We start from the raw sequence: 8424 nt of genomic DNA on the forward strand, positions 1-8424 counted from the left end.
AAGAATGCTTGCATTAGAATAAATAAAAAATATTTCTTATAAAAAATATTCAACCAGACAACGTAAAAGTATCAAGAAACATTTGAAAAGACTTACTTGGAATGGAATCATAAGGAAAATCTTTACTCAGGCATATAAGGGCAGATAGATTGAACTTCAATTTTAGAGATAATTAAAACCGGCATTTTAATTTGAAGAGGACGAGAAGGATGGGGAAAGGAAGAGAAACCAAATATGAGAGGATTCTCTTAAAGGTGCTCCAACTGGCTTCTCGTCCCTTATCTACACTAATAAAAGAGAAACATGGTAATTAGCGTATGACCGCTACCCATCCCATTGGTTAATCAGCATATCCTTATGCAAATTAACTGTCAGCCAAGATGGCAGCCGGCAGCCATGCACTGAAGCGAACAGGGAGGCTTGCTTGCTCCAGTGACGGCGGACTCCAACGTTCCCCACCTCACTTTCCGGCCTCTCAGCTGCAACTCTAAGCAACTATGTTGCAAATATAGAAGCTAAACAAAACCCCAGAAACCTGCGTTAGTCAGCCAGGCTTCAGCCAGCCAGACCACAACATTGTATCAAATACAGAAGGAAAAACAAAGGCCAGAAACCGGCTTTCAGCAGCCGAGGCCTCAGAGCTAAAGCTGGCCCAGAATAAAAAAGAAAAAAAGGAGCGGTTGGGAGCTTCAGTCAACCCACCAGCCTGAAAGCAGCCCTCAGCCCCTCAGCCAGACTGGCCAGGCACCCCAGTAAGGACCCCCACCCTGATCCAGGACACCCTTCAGGGCAAACCAGCCGGCCCCCACCCGTGCACCAGGCCTCTATTCTATATAGTAAAAGGGTAATATGCCTCCCAGCACCGGGATCAGCGGAGCCATGAGGCCTCCTGGCACCGGGATCAGCGTGACAGGGGGCAGCGACCAAACCCCCTGATCGCCCTGCGGCTCTGTGTGTGACAGGGGGCGAGGCCACAACCTCCCTATCTGCCCTGCTCTGTTCATGACAGGGGAAGGCGCCCCAACCCCCTGATCAGCCCTGCTCTGTGCCTGATAGGGGGGAGCTCCCCAATCCCCTGATCACCCTGCGGCTGTGTGTGACAGGGTGCGGTGCCCCAACCGCCCCCTCCCACGGGCCCTGCTCTGTGTGTGACAGGGTAGAGCCATAACCTCTCCATCGGCCCTGCCCTGAGTGTGACAGTGGCGGCGTCCAATCCCCTGATCAGCCCTACTCTGTGGGTGATAGAGGGTGGCGCCCCAACCCCCCTCCACGGGCCTTGCTCTGTGTGTAACGGGGTAGAGCCATAACCTCCCCATTGGCCCTGCCCTGAGTGTGACAAGGTGCAGCTCCCCAACCCCCTGATCCGCCCTGCTCTGTGTGTGACAGGGGGCGGTGCCCCAACTCCCCTATCGGCCCTACTCTGTGCATGACTGAGGGGAGCTCCTCAACCCCCTGATGGGCCCTGCTCTGTGAGTGACAGGGGGCAGCGCCCCAACCCCCTGATGGGCCCTGCTCTGTGCGTGACAGGGGGTGGCGCTGCAACCTCCCCATCGACCCTGCCTTGAGTGTGACAGGGGGCGGTGCCCCAACCCCCCAATCGGCCCTACCCTGAGCATGACTGAGGGTGGCATCTCAACCTCCTGATCCGCCCTGCTCTGTACATGACAGGGGGCGGCGCCCCAACTCCCCAATCGGCCCTGCTCTGAGCCTGACCAGGGGCTGCACCTAGGGATTGGGCGTGCCCTCTGCCACCCGGGAGCAGGCCTAAGCCAGCAGGTCGTTATCTGCCGAGAGGTCCCAGACTGTGAGAGGGCACAGGCCGGGCTGGGGGACCCCCCTGCCCCCCGCCCCCCCCCGAGTGCACAAATTTTTGTGCACCGGGCCTCAAGTCCTTAATAAAGACAAAATCATGTACTGAGAACATCAATATGTTGCATCAATCTGGGTTGCATCAGGAGGGTGTGCTGGTTACCAATAAACCCTGCTCCTAATATGGAGGTATCAGATCCCAATTCTGACATGTCTCTCTGGGAAATAAAAGAGGGAGGCATCTGTCAACGTAATTTTACAGCACCAAGGCTCTCAGAAGAGCTCATATTTTGAGAGAAATTATTGAAGAGATGTACATGAACAAAATATTAGAAAAAAATCTCAAAGACTTGAAGATAAAGTATTTAGTCCTAAAACCTCCTTTCTTCCTTCCTTCCTTCCTTCCTTCCTTCCTTCCTTCCTTCCTTCCCTCCCTCCCTCCCTCCTTCATTCCTGGGATATAAAATATTAATAAAAATTTTAAAATATTAGAAAATATACTTTTAAAAAAATAACTAGTCCTCCTCTCTTTGATGAAATGAGTACTCTCCACCATTTGAAATATGCAAATGAATTTAGGCTCTTCTTAAAAATAAAACATTTTCTGATGATTGTGTGCAAAAGGATTCTTCATGAAGATTTTATTTGAATGAATACTGACTAACTTGAAGCAGTAACCTCCAAATTACTTTGCCAAACAAATGTAAGTGGCTGAGATTATTCTGCTGTCTATGAGTAAGAGAAATATAATAATCAAGTTCAACAGTCTTTACTATGCCTGATATTAAGGACTCTGGAGTTTCCACTCAAATGTTTCTGGGCATAGAAATGAAGGAGCTCTCACCGAAACTGGTTTGGCTTAGTGGATAGAGCGTCAGCCTGCGGACTGAGGGGTCCCAGGTTCGATTCTGGTCAAGGGCATGTACCTGGGTTGCAGGCACATCCCCAGTGGGAGATGTGCAGGAGGCGGCTGATCGATGTTTCTCTCTCATCGATGTTTCTAACTCTCTATCTCTCTCCCTTCCTCTCTGTAAAAAATCAATAAAATATATAAAAAAAAAAAAAAAAAAAGAAAAGAAATGAAGGAGCCCTGACTTTCCCAAGTGACATCAAGCAAACAGCTGAATTTTGTTTCTTACATATACTGGGCTTCCTCATAATATTTTAGATGAAGATATGATTATCTAAAAGCACCTGGAAAAACATGAAATAAATCTGCTATAACAGAAAAGAAAATCAGAAAATTCAAAAAAATTATTTTTCCAAAGATTTTGGGTTTGTTTCTAGTTGTAGGAATCTAGATAATTTTAGGACTTTGCAAATGTATGACTTGTCTCACTATTTTCTTAATGAAGCCAGTGCAAACCACATTTTTTTCTTCACCTCATGGGATATTTTCACCACGAGGTGAAGAAACCACAAGTATTCTCATCTCTCTCAACCATTTTCTGATCATTTATAAATGAAAGTCATGTGAATACAAACCATCATATGGAAATGCCTTAAGGAGGCCAAACACTGCTGTAGTACAAATGAACTCGCTCAGTATTCATGAAATTATATTTTCTCTCCAATATCTAAGGGATAGTCTGGGGTTAATAATCTGACAGTAGTTCAGCATCATGGACAAGCATTACAGACAAAAGAGACTGATCTTTGAGAAGACCAGTGGATTCTCTGGGTTTGGCTTTTAATTTTCAACAGTTATACTTGTACATTGAAAATGAACAACAAAGATGGTGACCATGCACACACTAAAAATGATCCTAGACCATTATGCTAATAATTTAAGAAACTAACTTACTAACTGAATTATTTGGATATTACAAAAATCTTCTTTTTAATTCCAAATGGCTGTATTATTCCTTTAACTTTTCATTCTGGGCACTAATGCACATGAAATCAATCCCCTTTAGGGATTCAGTGGCACCCAACCCATTTGCAAAAATTCTCCCAACATCAAAGACCCTTGCAAGTTCATATTTAGTGCAGGATTTTGTACATCAGGCAGCATCCTCTAGTTTGAAGCCCCCAAAATGCTGATTTCTCTGAAATGGGCCATTTGTTAAAATTCCTGAGGGTGGTGTTGATTGTCTCAAGCTTTTGTCTTGCAAGGTTGTTTTTGATGTTCTTCAAAGAGACCTAAAGCCCAGTTGGAAAGGCATAATTCGGAAATACAGTTATTTTTTTAAAGATCTTTTCTTTTTCCTTGGAGATAAAACAATATGAGTGTGTTTGCAGAAATATTTTCTCCAAGGTGTTTTTTTTGAATGTTTAGATCTGTTGCATGCATGCACACACACACACACACACACACACACAAACAAACAAACAAATAAATAAAAATAAAAAGGTAGTTCTATTATTTTAGAAACTGCTTTTCCATAAGGAGCTGTTGTTAGTACTGGAGTTTGTCCTATCTTATATATTTGTACTTTTATTCTATACTTTTTAGATTATCCGTTACATATATATATATATATGCACATCAAGAATTTTACACCCTTAACTTATAGAAGCAGTAAGATAAAATACAAAGAAATTTTTGTAAAGAGGAAAAATATATTTTCTCTGATATGAATAAGACAACATCTTCATTTTTTCTATACTTTTCCCATATGCACACTTGATATACAGTTATATGTTGTTATAATTGTAGCAGGAATGCAACATTATACTAGGCCTTTTGTGTTTTTATCTTGTGATTACTTGCATTTCCCATGTCTCCTCTAATTATTGCCTTAGTTTCTACATAATATTTTTACAAATGTTTTTATGAATAGATGTATTATAATATGCTTATCTATTTCCTTACTATGAGAAATTTAGAGACATGGGGAGAAATATTATCTTTGTCATTTGAATTTTAATTTCCTATAAATTCTCAAATGGAAAATTTCCTGAGCCAAATGATATAGCATTTTTTATTCTTGATAAATATTGTCAAATTGAAATATAAAATAATTGTACTAGATTCAACTAAAGTCAACAACTTAAGAGAGATTTTATCATAACATTTATTTATTTGTATTACAATTTAAATTTATATTATATATAAACATAATATTTCATGGGTATATAAAGTGATATTTACTACATCTTTTATAATTTTCAAAAAAAGATGTTTCTTCTTTCTTAAGTGATTGATGAAATTGAAATAAAGTGAATAATAATTACCTGCTTTATGTTCAGCTTTTCTTAAATTAGACCAAAATGCCAGAATTATTATCTACTACTTTAATGACATTCTGCATAAATCAACTAGAAAAATGTTTTTCCACTATCTGTGAAGTAGGAACAAGCCAGAACATGTTGTTCTGGCAATGTCTTCTGGTTGCAAGAAACACAGACAAGTCCAAGTTGCCTTGGGTAATCAAAGTTTACTGTAAGTATACAAGGAGGCTAAAGAACCCAGTAAATCCTCACTGTAGCCCCACAATTACTCTTCATAGAATGGTAGTATCCTCTATCACTGTCCAATAGAGAAAACAGCTCTAATGGCTGAACAGCAGCTCTAGTAGTTGTCTCTCAGAAGTGCCCATTTTGATAAATCAACATCCACATGCCTCAGCTTCTGTTTGGCTTACCTTACAGTTTATTTCCTTATATTGTTGATGGTAACTATTTCATTCCCTATATACTATTTTATTTCCCAGCTGTGTTTATTCAAGGCTTCCTCTAGGTAATTGCTTTTATTTAAGGTTTTCTAAAAACATCTTTATTGGGCCAGGCCTGAGTGGCTCAGTGGTCGAGCATCAGCCTATGAACCAGGAGATCACAGTTTGATTCCCGGTCAGGGCACATGCCCGGGTTGCAGGCTTGATTGCCAGTGCAGGGCATGCAGGAGGTAGCCGATCAATGATTATCTCCCATCATTGATGTTTCTATCTCTTCTTCCCTCTCCCTTCCTTTCTGAAATCAATAAAAATATATATTTTTTAAAAATATATTTTTAAAAAAAACATATTTTTGGAATATAATTCACATGCTGTAAAATTCATCCATTTAAAGTATACAAATTCAGTGGTTTTAGTATAGTCACAGAGTGGGTATAAGAAGAAATGTTGTACCCACTAGCTTTTCCTTTGGATACATACTCAGAAGTGGAATTGTTGGATCATCAGACAGTTCTATTTTTAATTATTTGAGAAACCTCTATACCTTTTTTTCATAATGGCTGTATCAATTTACATTTCCACAACTATGTACAAAGTTCCTTTTTCTCCACATCTTTGCCTACACTTGCTATCTTTTGTCTTTTTTTATAATAGCCATTCTAAAAAGTGTGAGGTAATACTTCATTGTGGTTTTGATTTTCATTTTCCTGGTGATCAGTGATGTTGAACATTTTTCATATACCTATTGGCCATTTGTATGTCTTCTTTTGAAAAATGTCTTCAGGTGCTTTGCCCATTTATTCATTGGGATATTTGTTTTCTTGCTTGGAGTTGTGTTTCTTATATTTTTTGGATATTAACCCCTTATCAGATATATCATTTTCAAATATTTTCTCTCATTTGATAGGTTGTCACTTCACTCTGTTAATTGTTTCTTTTGTTGTACAGAAGACTGGACATTGTAAACCTACTGAAGAAAACATGGAGGAAAAAGCTTCCTAACTTTTGTCTGGGATATATATATATTTCTCTCTCTCTCTCTCTCTCTCTCTCTCTCTCTCTCTCTCTATATATATATATATATATATATATATATATATATATAATATTTTTGGATATGACCTCCAGAGCACAGGCTACAAAAATAGGCAAATCTGTGCCCAAATAAAAAGCTTCTGCACTATTTTCTTATAATTGTGTGATAAGTCCACACAATATTTCATTTCAGATACTGTATTTCCTTTATGTCACTGAACATAGGTATGAAGCTGTTTTAAAATTCTTGTCATTTAATATTCTCATATGGAGCATTTTCTTGAGTATTGGTAATTTTTTCATGTATCTTTATATGTATAGTAATTTTAGACATGGTCAATAATATATCAAATAATGTATCATAGATTTGGGATTTTGTTATGCTCCTATGAAGATAATTTTTTTAAATTGATAAGAACAGATACTACACTTGATCTTAGCCAAAAGGCCGAGAAGTGATGATAATTTTTTTTAAAGAATTCTGTTAACTTGGCTGAATTCAAACAGAAAACTTTTGTCTTCTGCAGCATTATTTGAAGGAAACTCGGTTCAATTTTTTTTTTTTAACTTATCTGAGCTACGTGGATTGTACCTACACATGTGTAGTTCAGGGGTCAAAAAATATATAGCAAGAGTTTACACACATAATTTTGGGCTGCCCTTCCCTGTCTATTTCATTTTCAAGACCCTGTGCCCCATTTTTCAGCTGCTATGTTTGCCCTAAATTCTGTAATCTGATTCTTCAAACCAGGGAGACCATTTTAGCTGTGATCTGAGTTCTAGCAACATTATACCACAGGGTAAAGCTACAGGTGCTTTCAGATTATCTTTTGCTATATTTTATCTAGAATTTATAGTCCTTATATGTAGGATGGCTGGGCTGAGAGGAGATACTCAGGCATTATTGGATGCCAGCTTCCTCCATCATCACCCAAACAAAAAGCATCTAAAAGGTCCCAGGTGGTTCTAACGTGCAGTCAAATTTGAGCATTACTGCCTTTAGTCCTAATTTCTCCTTTTCTGAACTGCAGTTTAATATATTGCCTTTAGGTCCCTGTTTAGCTCTAGCTTGCTCTCATGTTATTACACATCATCTTGTATGTCCTGCCCACTTAGTAGTGAAAAGTATAGAGAACAGAGTATCAGGGCGTATTCTTGTTTATTATGTCTTATTATTTTTATCAGTGCTTTAGGTTCCTGGTTGATGACTAATGAATACTTCAGAAAGTGACTAAAACCTGACATCTTCCTTGTTTAACACAGACAAAAGAATAATATTACAAAATACCAGTTCAACTAAGAAATAATGTCTACTTTCAAGTACACGGCATAAGACTTTTTGTATAAAAAACAGCTACAAATCAATAAATCACTAAATAAATCATTTACTAATTACATTATTTAAATAATCTGGATTATCCAACATGGAAAGGATATAAGGCAAAAAGAAGGGTAAATTATTTATATTCTAAAGATCAGCTAATTTACTACATTTAACAGCTCCAGGAATATGTATTTTACATGACATTTTAAGAGTTGAGCCCAGCCGGCATGGCTCAGTGATTGAGCATCAACCTATACTCCTGGTCAGGGCATATGCCTGGTTTGTCGACTCAATCCCCAGTTTGGGGCATGCAGGAGGTAGCCAATCAATGATTCTCTCTCATCATTGATATTTCTATCTCTCTCTCCCTCTCCCTTCCTTTCTTAAATCAATAAAAATAAAAATATAAATGTTTAATTTTTTTAAAATTTTTGAGTTGTTATATAAATGCCTGAGCAACAATAATCATTTCTTAACTTAAATTATTGTTCTTCCAGCAAACAAATGTTTTTTTTTCTTTTTCCTTTTTTTTCTATAAGGGATTCTGAAATTGAGTGTTTGAAAAGGAACAACAGTGAAAGAGGAGAAGAGAATAAAGACTAAAATTTTGTGAAGAACATTTTTGCATCCCTTTGGAAA

General features: G+C 38.5%; 1 pseudogene; it reads right to left on the bottom strand.

The window, feature by feature from the left end:
• Positions 1-6822: 6822 nt before the first annotated feature.
• Positions 6823-6921, bottom strand: LOC139021360 (U2 spliceosomal RNA; annotated as a pseudogene).
• Positions 6922-8424: the final 1503 nt, after the last annotated feature.

Source organism: Myotis yumanensis, unplaced genomic scaffold, assembly GCF_028538775.1.
Source record: "Myotis yumanensis isolate MYYU_CA2020_CCGP unplaced genomic scaffold, mMyoYum1.0.hap1 SCAF_12, whole genome shotgun sequence".
NCBI lineage: Eukaryota > Metazoa > Chordata > Mammalia > Chiroptera > Vespertilionidae > Myotis > Myotis yumanensis.